Genomic DNA, 11,089 nt, shown 5'->3' on the forward strand with positions numbered 1-11,089 from the left:
GCAGTGTGGTGACTGGAAAGTCACATGCTTTTAAGAGAATTTCTTCCAACTGTGAAGTGCAGGCCACAGCTCCTGCTCTGCCCACCCTCAGGGCTAAGGTGGGCATCACAGGAGATGATCACATGTACTGTCCATGTGCTGTAAAGCCTCCCACACAGGCAGATGAAGAAAAGCCGACCTCCACCCTCCCCTGCCCTGGAGCATCCATGTCCCCTCTCTGGTCACTCACTGTCAAGTGTGCAGCTTCTTCTCTCAGGCATTTAATGATGGAGGGATTGTGGAGCACTGAAGAATCAGCCACTTTTTCTAAAGCTTTAACTCTGTTCAATGATCTTCGGCCTCATCATGCTAACCAGTCAGCCCTATTAAAGTGTTTAGATGGCAGTGCAGAGAACTGCAGGCTGAGGGGTTGCAGGATGGTCCCCGGTTCTCATGGCTCTAAGTGGGATTGAGCCCAAGCCCTCAGGCCCCAGCTCCCATGCTCAGTCACTCTGCTCAGCTGTCTTTCTGGACAGTCTCATCTACATAAAGGCATTTTCCACACAACCTTTCTATTAGGTGTTTCAAGTGCACGTGAAAACCCAAGATCTTCTGAAAGCCCAGCGTCGGCTCAGAGGCTGTGTCGGGGAGTCTGTGCAGTGGGATCCACCATTTGAGCTCTGCATCAATTATGATCCATTTCCTCTGGTGTGCCAATGAGATGTCAGCAGCTCTCTTTACTGTGAGTGCATTTCCCAGGTTTTTAGCTGATGAATTTGAGGAGAAAAGCATTTTCCTCCTTCAAGAATCTATACAGCCCGAGACCAGCAGCAAGTCAAGAAGCGGCCCCGACCAAGCACAGGCGCACCTGCAGACGGTGAGCTGACGGCACTGTGGATACTCAGCCCTTAATGCTGATTCAAGAATAATGATTGCAGGTTTGTTCCAAAGTTGCATATTTAAAATAAATCAATAAAAATGCTAAGCCATATTGTTATTCATGTGAGAAAATTTTAATTTACTATTCTATCAAAAAAATTTAAAAAAAATTTTTTTTAAGAGGTTGTAGGTAGAATCATTTTTATTGGAGCATGGCCTGTTTGGAGCTTACAACTCTGCAGCCCCCATGGGTAGCTGTGGGTGGGGGAAGATAGTATCAAAAGACGACAAAGAGAGCTGATGAGGCTGTGGGACTGGTAGAAGCTGTTGGCGGGTAGAGTGGGCTGGGGCCCTGACAGGTTTAGATTGAGGTATGGCAGCGTTAATAATACTCTTGGAGCGTTAATACTCTGGGGAGGGGCAGGCACTTGGGGATCCCTAGGGCAGGAAGGCACTTGGGATTGGGGAGGGGATGGGGAATGTGCAGCGGGACTGGGCGGGGCCAGGCCCCCGGGGTTTTGCAGGCACTTCAGGTAGTGCTGGGTTGGGGCAGTAGGCGGCGCTTGGTGCCGCCCGGGAGAACCGGGTCATCGGTCAGTTTCCATGAAAACAAAAACAATCTGCTGCGCAGCCACAGGCACTCGAACGCCATGAGCGGGGCCCAGGGACGCGGGGCCGGGTGGAGTAAGCGAACGGGGGCAGCGGCGACACGCCGGGGGGCGAGGAGAAGAACGCGGCCTCGGCAGAGTCCCCGGCCCTCGCCGCCTCTGCATGGATCAATGCGTGATGGTGGAGCGCGAGCTGGAGAAGGTGCTGCACAAGTTCTCGGGCTACGGGCAGCTGTGCGAGCGCGGCCTGGAGGAGCTCATCGACTACACCGGTGGCCTCAAGCATGAGATCCTGCAGAGCCAGGCCAAGATGCTGAATTATCAGGGACAATTTCCCTTGTTTTGACACAGTGCTGTAAAAGAATAAAGGATACCGTTCAAAAATTGGCCTCCGACCACAAAGACATCCACAGCAGTGTTTCTCGTGTTGGAAAAGCCATTGATAAGAATTTTGATTCTGACATTAGCAGTGCGGGAATAGATGGCTGCTGGCAGGCAGACAGCCAGTGACTTCTCAATGAGGTGATGGCGGAGCACTTCTTTCGACAAGGAATGCTGGATGTAGCTGAGGAGCTCTGTCAGGAATCTGGTCTTTCTGTAGACCTAGGTCAGAAAGAACCATTTGTGGAGTTAAATAGAATATTAGAGGCATTAAAGGTCAGAGTTCTGAGACCGGCTCTGGAGTGGGCAGTATCAAACCGGGAAATGCTTATAGCTCAAAACAACTCCTTGGAATTTAAGCTACACAGACTGTATTTTATTAGCTTATTAATGGGTGGCACCACAAATCAGCAAGAGTCATTACAATATGCTAAAAATTTTCAGTCATTTGCCCTAAATCATCGAAAAGGCATTCAGGTTTTGATGGGAAGCCCTGTGTACCTGAGACGAAGGATCGAGAACTCACCATACGTTCACCTACTTTATGCAAACCAGTAGGCTGATATCTGTGACATCTTTACACGGGATGCTTGTGCCCTCCTGGGGCTCTCCGTGGAGTCCCCTCTCAGTGTCAGTTTGTCAGCAGGTTGTGTGGCACTGCCAGCTTTAATTAACATCAAAGCCATGGTGGAACAAGGGCAGTGCACTGAAGTTTGGAACCAGAAAGATGAATTACCTATTGAAGTGGACCTTGGTAAAAAAGTGCTTATATCCCTCTATATTTGCCTGCCCCATTCTTCATCAGCAAACAGATAACAATCCACCCATGAAATTGGTCTGTGGTCATATTATATCAAGAGATGGCCTGAATAAAATGTTTAATGGTAGCAAATTAAAATATCCATACTGTCCAATGGAAGAAAGCCCAGGAGATGCTGAACAGATATTTTTCTGAAGAGATAACTTTAGTTTGCAATTTGTAAGTGAAACTGAATTGTGGGCGCATTTCAGAAGAGAACATTTCATATAATGCAGCTAGCCAAGGACTCCCATGTTTCTATAAGCTAATGCTCCAGAAACTTTGCCAACCTGTTAGTGTGCACACACTGAGGGGAGCGCTCCCAGTGAATATTATCGTAGGGCTTTATTATATTCTTGGTCTTCATTTCCGATCAAGTAAATACACCAGCAGTTGTCATCCAGTGCAGGTTTTTGTACTTAATTATATGGTGTTTTTTTACTTCTTAAGAGCAGAAACGGAAATTGACCTCCCCACCATGTGTTTAATATTTCTCCTGCTTTTACTTTTGTCATTTTCTTGATAATTGTAAGCCTTGAGTGTGTTTGTGAAAAAGTTTTATTTTCTGTTATGTATATGTGAGGTTTGTTCTTGGGTTCTTGCCGAGTTTAAAATGAAGAAACTGAGGCCAACACAAGAAGATCCAGTATAAAGGAATTTATTCAGGCTCCCAGGCAAGGTTTTGCGGTCCAACAGGAGGGGCCCGAGAAGTCGCACGGACGCCTCTCAGACAGCGGTTTTTATAGGGAGTGAAGGAGCTCGATTGGTTGTGGGAGAGCAGGGCTACTATTGGGTGAGTTTAGAAGCCTTTGTTTGTATACAGGACTTGGCTGCTATTGGCTAGAAAGACTCAGCTGCTATTGGCTAGAAAGACTTGGCTGCTATTGGCTAGAATCACAAGACCCTGCTTGCATAGTGGGTTCTTTAAGGGAAAGCCAGGCTGTGCGAGAAAGGGAGAAGGGAACATGCCTGAGCTTGTCCGAGCTTTCCAGAAAAAAGGGGGGGAGGGTGTATGTCTGAGCTCCCGGAGAGGCAATCGGCCTTACAGTATACATAATTAAATGAAAAGTTTTCAGAAAAAGTTTGATGAATGATGGTTATGAAACTAATTTGCATTTTTATTTGCTTAAGGAAGAAAACTGTGATAGATTCCAGATTTGCTTTTTGATGTTTTCCTCTGCTTCAGCTCCAAGAAGTCAACACACCTGCATTTTAGCTCTGCCTGCAGCCCCAGCAGGCTGTGTGTTAAAAATTTCATTGTTTAACCAGCTGGTGTGAGAAGTCTTCTGTTAGAGTGGAAGGAGTACTATTATTTGTTTTTTTTGTTGTTGTTTGTTTTTTTTTTTGCTTTATTGCCAATAGGTGCTTGTTTTAAAAGTATGTTTAATAAATGAAATTCTAAAGTTAGCGGTGTTCTTAAGTTGATATTTGCTCTCTCGGTCTTGGTGGCCCTATTATATCATTGCAGACACAGTGTTGTGCATGTGTATATGTATGTGCACCAGCATCAAACATTGTGTATCTGGAAGGAAAGCAGCATGTTCCAGTTCTAAAACGCAGTTACCAGACCCATCACTTTAAATCTTTAAAGTTAGAAGTTAGCAAATTTTCTGTAGTGCAGAATGTTTATTGCTGTTTTTGTGTTTGAATAGAATAATGTTCGATGCCTCTCTTCTGCAAAGTGTATCATTTCATTACTGTGAATCTGTATATTAATCTAATGGATACAGATAATGATGTTTTCTCTTGTGAGGTATCTTCATTTAATGCACTGTCCAGAAATAGCCATGTGTAAGAGTCTCTCTCTATGATGAACTACATGGAAAAGACTTCTGTGGACATAGTTCTGACTGAAGCCCATGAAGTTACTTCATTATAAGAAGAATGTTACTTGGAAATCACCAAATATTTTGTGACTTTATTTCATCTGACGTGGAGTGAATATCAATAGGAATACTTTCATAAGAAAATGAAAAAAGAAGAAAACAGAAGCAAAGAGAAATGTTGCACTTCACATTTTAAACTACAAATGGACTTAGTTTGAGGGAGGGCAATCACAGATTTGGTGCTAATTAGAAACTGGTAGCATTTACAGTACTACACCAGCCTGGATGGTTTTTCTGAACTGTTTACCTGGGAGAGCTGGGATTTGTTTGTGAAGCAAAAGAGTGCTGCGGGGAAGCCCTGTTTGCCTACTGTGCAGCTAGGCCTATGTGGATGGCTACTGCTTGCTATGTGGGTTCTCCAGTGGTCAGGATTGGCCCAGCTCAGAGTGCTTGTCTGGTCCAACCTCAGTCTGGCCCCATAGCGACTTTTGCCCCATGATTCTGCCTCACTGTTGGAATGCTCTTTGAAGTTCCTCCTCTTTTTGCTAAAGCAGTGAAGGAAGAGAATAGAGACAAACTCTGGACTGTGAAAGAGAAGGTGGAGAATTCCAGGCAACAGTCTGACCAAGGGTGTAAACCAGTTTATTATATATATTTATTTATTTATTTATTCCTTTGAATTAAAACCTAGAGTATTGTTTTTTTGTTTTTGTTTTTGTTTTTTACCCTTTCCTCCCTAGGCCAAGGTTTGCTCATGCTCATCTTTCCACCCCATATACCTACACAACATTTAGGCTTCATATAAGGTTTGAATGAGACAGATGTACTCTGAAGGCTGGTGGTAAATGTGTTTGGTGACTGAACACTTCATACAGTCAGCTTGGGCCACTTTTAAGGACAAAAGCCAGAGCTCAGCCTTATCCCTCTCCTAATGTTGGGAGTCAACAAACTGTTGACAGTTTTCTTGTGCAGTTCATGAAAACTTTAAAAAGAACATGCTTTAATTGAAGCATTTGACTTTGCAACTTTCTGTGTAAGGTCCTTGTTCTCACCCGGGCATGATGAGGGCCAAAAAATCTGCAACTCATGAATCTGACAATTTTACATAGAAATTATGTCTCATGACCATCCCTAAGTGCATAGACCTAAAATTCATGAGACTAAATGGGAGGGAGAGGTGGATTTAAAGAGGTCAGACCTTAACCAAAGATGCTGAGATTCAGCATTCTGTCCTCCCTGCCCTAGAAACTCCATCATAAATGCTGTCATGACCCTTTCATCGCTGATGCTTTTTGCATGTCAGCAGTACAGGAGGATGCTTTTTGTCTCTCTGTGCCTCCACTTAAAAAAGATAATGACAGAGGCAAGATTTAACAGTCACATTTAATTATAAGGTACATCGAAGACAGAATTTCAGAATGGTTTCTAAAATTTTCCTGGGAACTGTTTCCACATATCAGTTGTAGACAAAGGCCATGAGACTATGCTACACCCATAAAACCTTATTAGCAAGTCTTTAGATTCTGACTTAGCCAGAGCATCTGAGTGTTCAAATACAGTTTTATAGTCACTAAGGTTGTCTCTTGATCTTTTTTCCTCTGTTGTGTGATCATCACAGATGCTATTTCTGTTGTTTTATTGATGATTATATGAGACTTCTAATACATAAATAAATGGGTATCTGTGCCTCTTTATTTTAAAAATTTTGAAGAAAAGAGCCACCTCATATTCATAGGGAGTGTATTTTTTGACTGTATGAACATTTAATTGAAAATAAGAAAGTTGTGAAGTAAATCTTAACTTTTCTGTAGCAGCTAATGTATACAGAGACACTAAAACCTACAGCACATGTTGTGGGGAATGAGGATCCTCTTTTGTCCTCTCCAGGTAGTCCCGCAGGTTAGGCAGCTTAAGTTCAGTGTTGTTTATGCTGTGAATGATTTCCACCTCAGTGGCTTGGCCTTTGGGACAGTGGATACTGCAGCAACCAAGACCTCTTGGTTAACCGCACAAGACAAGCTGCTGGTAGACTGCATTAGCCCTCTGGTTTTCCAGCTCAACCTCTGATAAAGTGGACTGACAGCCACGCTGCTCAGTCTGTTTAGTCAGCCAACTCAGGTTATTTTCAGGGAAGGCATGGAGGCATAGTTGGGTTAGTTTCATCACTATGATGTAGAAGGTGACGACACAAACCAAATACCTTTCATCACTTAACTATACGTACATTGTCTCTGGTAACACTAGAATGCTGTGGTCTTGAGGGAATGTTAGCAAGGAACACATAGGTTTGGTGTTTCATAAGCCTGTCTAGCTGCAGCAGGTTTTGTGTGGTATACTGATATTTACCATAAGCCGGTACAAGTTTCATGAACTGTTCTTAATGAACTACAATAGCATAGATAACAAAAATAGAATGACAAATGTATTTTAATAGCAGATGAGGCAGTTAGTTTTAGGATGAATTTTCCACTGTTGATTTTACTTCAAGACATAGCAAGAGACACAAAATTTTGTTTTGAAGACATTTCCTCTATAGTTTCAAGCTGTAGTGGGCATATGCTTCATTTACTTCCAAAGAGGCAAAAGCAGCTGGAATTGGATTACAGCACATGCTTTGTTTCTTGTTGTGAGTGAGGACCTACATACCTTCTTATTTTAACAGTCACTTAACCTTCTCCAGCAAGGCAGTTGTGGGGTTCACTAGGATTTAGTGCCTGATCTTTTCTTTGGGAAAGGGGTGGGAATGAATGGGTTGGGGCTGGGAGAGAAGCAGAAGACAATGGATGTGTGAGTGAGTGTGCATGTGTCTGAAATTCACCATTGCCCCCACCTGTACCTAGCAAGGAACCAGGTGTTTGATGTATTTTGCTCATGACTGCAGTATGCGTGTATTTTTTTCCTTTTCTGTGTTTTCTAAACTTACACGAAAGGATTCATCAAATCATCTTGTTCAGATGGCTCAGGATTGTATTTATTTTGCTTACCCCATGCTCTTGCATTCTATAGTATTTCTATAATTATGTAATGAGAATAGTGTTGCACTGTAATATATCATATAGAGCGATATGTATGGAAAATTTTGATCAATCTTTTACAAAATGTATCCTGTTTGCAAAGGCACAATAAAGTTGCATCTTATAGACTATAGGCAATAAAGCTAACAATAAACCTTATTTAACACAAACCACATCCATATCCTCTGTTCATTTGATTTTGGAAAAATTCTAGCATATCCAGTAGTTTCAGGGAATTCATTTTAACTTTAAGAATTCTGATATAATTTATAAATTTCTGACTGATACAGAGTTTTGGAAAACTGTAAGAAATGCTTTGTTAATGTGTGTATTCCTATGTAAAACACAGGCTTCTCCTGTGTATATTTTTAAAAATTAAAGAAATGCACATTTATAAAGTGAAAAAAAAATCTTTATGTGTGTTTCAACCACATAAAGATACATCCACAGCTCAGCTTCTGTTCACATTTAATAGCGAAACACATCTGAAGCTCCTGGTTAGACATTAACTGATTGTTAAACATTTGCTGCAATGATCAGCCCCCATAATAGTGTCGCAAAATGACTCTTTAATTAATAGATATTATTATTTGGATAACTTTTACATTAGCAAAAAAATAGAACAGATACTGAAGTTAGCATAGGCCCCTTTCCTCCATTTCCCCCATAATTGACGTATCAGAATGATGCATTTGTCATGGTTAATGAACAAATATTTACACACTATTAACTATATGTCTTAGTCAGCATTATGGATTACTTTCTATTTTGCATTTTCATGTTTTGTTTTTTTTTTAATTTGCCATATCTTGCTCCACCTTGCATGCACTCATTGTTCTCCTGCTGACAACCCCCTGTGCTTCACCTGTTATTCTTTCTGTCTGTTCCTTGGAAACAGCTAATTTTTTTTAAAGACCAATCTCACTCTGTTACCCAGGCTGGAGTGCAGTGGCATGATCTTGGCTCCCTGCAACCTCTGCCTCCCAGGTTCATGTGATTCTCATGCCTCAGCCTCTCGAGTGGCTGAGATTACAGGTGCCCACTACCACACTTTTAGTAGAGACGGGGTTTCCCCATGTTGGCCCGGCTGCTCTCTGACTCCTGATCTCGAGTGATGTGCCCACCTCGGCCTGCCAAAGTGCTGGGATTACAGGCATGAGCCACCACACCCAGCTGGAAGCAGCTGATTTTTAAAATTGTCTCTAGAATTTGCCTTTTTACAAAATGACACCTAGCTTGAATCATAGAATATGTAGCTTCTTCAATAGACATTAAAGATCATGCCATGTTGGTCCATGGCGCCAGCACCTTGCTCTGAAACATCCCAGCCTCCAGAACTGTGAGAAAGAAAATACTGCATTTATACCACCCAGCCCATGGTATTCGGGTTACCTTTTCTTTTCTGGGGACAGGGTCTCACTGTGTTGCCTAGGCTGGAGCGTAGTGATGTGATCTGAGTTCATTGCAGCCTTGACCTTCTGGGCTCAAGTGATCCTCCCATCTCAGCTGGGACCACAGGCACACACCACCATGCTGGGCAAATTTTCTTTATATTTTTGTAGAGATGGGGGTTGCACTATGTTACCTAGGCAGGTCTTGATCTCCTGGCCTCAAGCAGTGTTGGGATTCACTCAGGGTGGCTGGCAAGATATTAAGGGAAATATCAGGGAAAGTTATAAGATACAGTCTCAAACCTTTTGGAAGGCAAAAAGCTTTTCCTAACTTGTAATAATGGAACAGGCTGAAGGCAGCCACTTCTTACCTTACAGCATGAGGTCACAGGTAAAAATTAGGGGTAATAGAAGCTTCCCCAGTTAAGTCTGTTTACCCCACATTCCTTTGTCTCTAACTCCCTTGTTTACTCATGTGGTCTTAAAACTAACCTTTGAGCCGATGGCCGTCTAGGGGGAGGTCAAAGAGAGATTACACCTTAATGAAGTTTGCTCTGGGCCCTGGAACCAAATCTTTAATGTGTTAATTATCCACAAGCATGTTGACTTAGAACTTCTGTCATTAAATCTAAACTGAATAAATGCGAGGAGGGACAGCTATTGAAGGGTTGGGTAGCTCAATGGCCCTCTGAGAGCAGCTGACTTGTTCATGGTACATTGTGTGTGGAAGGTATTTATTCTTCTGTCACAGGGTCAGGGTTTGCAGGACAAGCCCCCACAGGTGGTGATCAATGTCTCAAAGCAATCCATCTGCCTCGGCCTCCCAAGGTGCTGGGACAAGAGGCAGGAGCCTCCACACCCAGCCAGCCTTGTTCTAGCAGCCTGCACTGACCCTGGCCAACTCTTCCAGAAGACACTGGTTGGAGAGGGCAGTCAGGAGGGGCAGTATCAGGCTTTAAGCTGTGTGAAAAGAAAAGTTTTGCCCAGCAGCAAATTCTCTCTGGATTAAGAGTTTTGTGATTGGCAGCCATGGTGAACTAGAGAGACTCATCCTCCAGGGAAAGCCTGCACCTCCTCCAAGGTGTCTGTGCTGGCTTCTGGGGCCTTTGACCACTGCTTTCCATCTGGGACTCTGTGTTCACAGGGGGAGCAAAAGACCTGAGAAACATGACACAGCATGACTGGTCCTCATGGTCCCTTCTCTCCTGTAATTGTAGGTGACCTCAGGAAAACAGCCTGGATTCTGCGATCACTGACTCACTGATGAAAAATCCAGATGAAAAGAAAGGGCAGGGCTTTCCTTCTGCCTTCAGTCTGGAGATCTGATTCCAGCTTCCTGCTGGGCACAAGGCAGGGCTGTGGAAGGAGTGGTTTTTGCAGGTGAAGAACCCTGGCCTCATTGTACAGTCCCTGGAGGAGCCATGTCCCTCTAGGTGGGTAGGTTTGTGTGCATGGGACTCTGGGGGCTCTTCATGGGTGTCATGCAGTGTGACTGAGTGTGTGGGTGGCAGTATGTCTCCTCAGATGTGTCCCACCTACACAGCACAGATGTCACATCAATGTTCTCTAGGGTAACCCCACCACCACTGTGTGCTTTTCACACATTGACACATTCATGGCTCACCACAGCCTTGCCCACGGGCTCCCTTTCCAGCCCTGTGCCTTGGAGAATGAGGCACAGAGAATGACCCATGCTCCTGAGCTTCTCTATGAAAGAGATGCAGGGTGAGTGAGGGGGCAGGGCCCCATGTGGAAGCTCAGGACCACTGGGTGGCATTCCTCACTCAGCAGCAGGCTCCTGGGTCACAGGGCATGGGTGATCCAGCCCCATGCATATGCCCAGAACTACCTGGGCATGTGGAGTTTCAAGACACCACCCACGGTTAAAAGGCGGCCTCAGTGCTCACATAGCCCAGGTCATCTGTGCATATGTCACAGATTTTCACCCAGCCATTAGCCTAAAAACTCCAAGTCATGGAAACAGAGTAGAAGGGTGGTGTCAGAGAGTGAAGAAAATGGAGAGCTGGTGAAGGGCACAAAGTTTCAGTTATGCAATGAGTATGTTCTGGAGTCCTGGCACACAGCATGGTGACTGTAGTTGATAGCAATGAACTGCACACTCAGAATCTGCTGAGAAAGTAAATCTGGAATATTCTCACCACACACACACAAATGACAACAATGTGAAGAGATGGGAATGTTTATGAGCTTG

General features: G+C 43.8%; 1 pseudogene; it reads left to right on the forward strand.

Annotated features, from left to right (window-relative positions):
* Positions 1-1,561: 1,561 nt before the first annotated feature.
* On the forward strand, positions 1,562-5,414 carry LOC135276380 (E3 ubiquitin-protein ligase RMND5A-like; annotated as a pseudogene).
* Positions 5,415-11,089: the final 5,675 nt, after the last annotated feature.

This window comes from Aotus nancymaae, unplaced genomic scaffold (assembly GCF_030222135.1).
Source record: "Aotus nancymaae isolate 86718 unplaced genomic scaffold, 86718_ANA_hifiasm-v0.15.2.pri h1tg000022l_1, whole genome shotgun sequence".
NCBI classification, from domain to species: Eukaryota; Metazoa; Chordata; class Mammalia; order Primates; family Aotidae; genus Aotus; species Aotus nancymaae.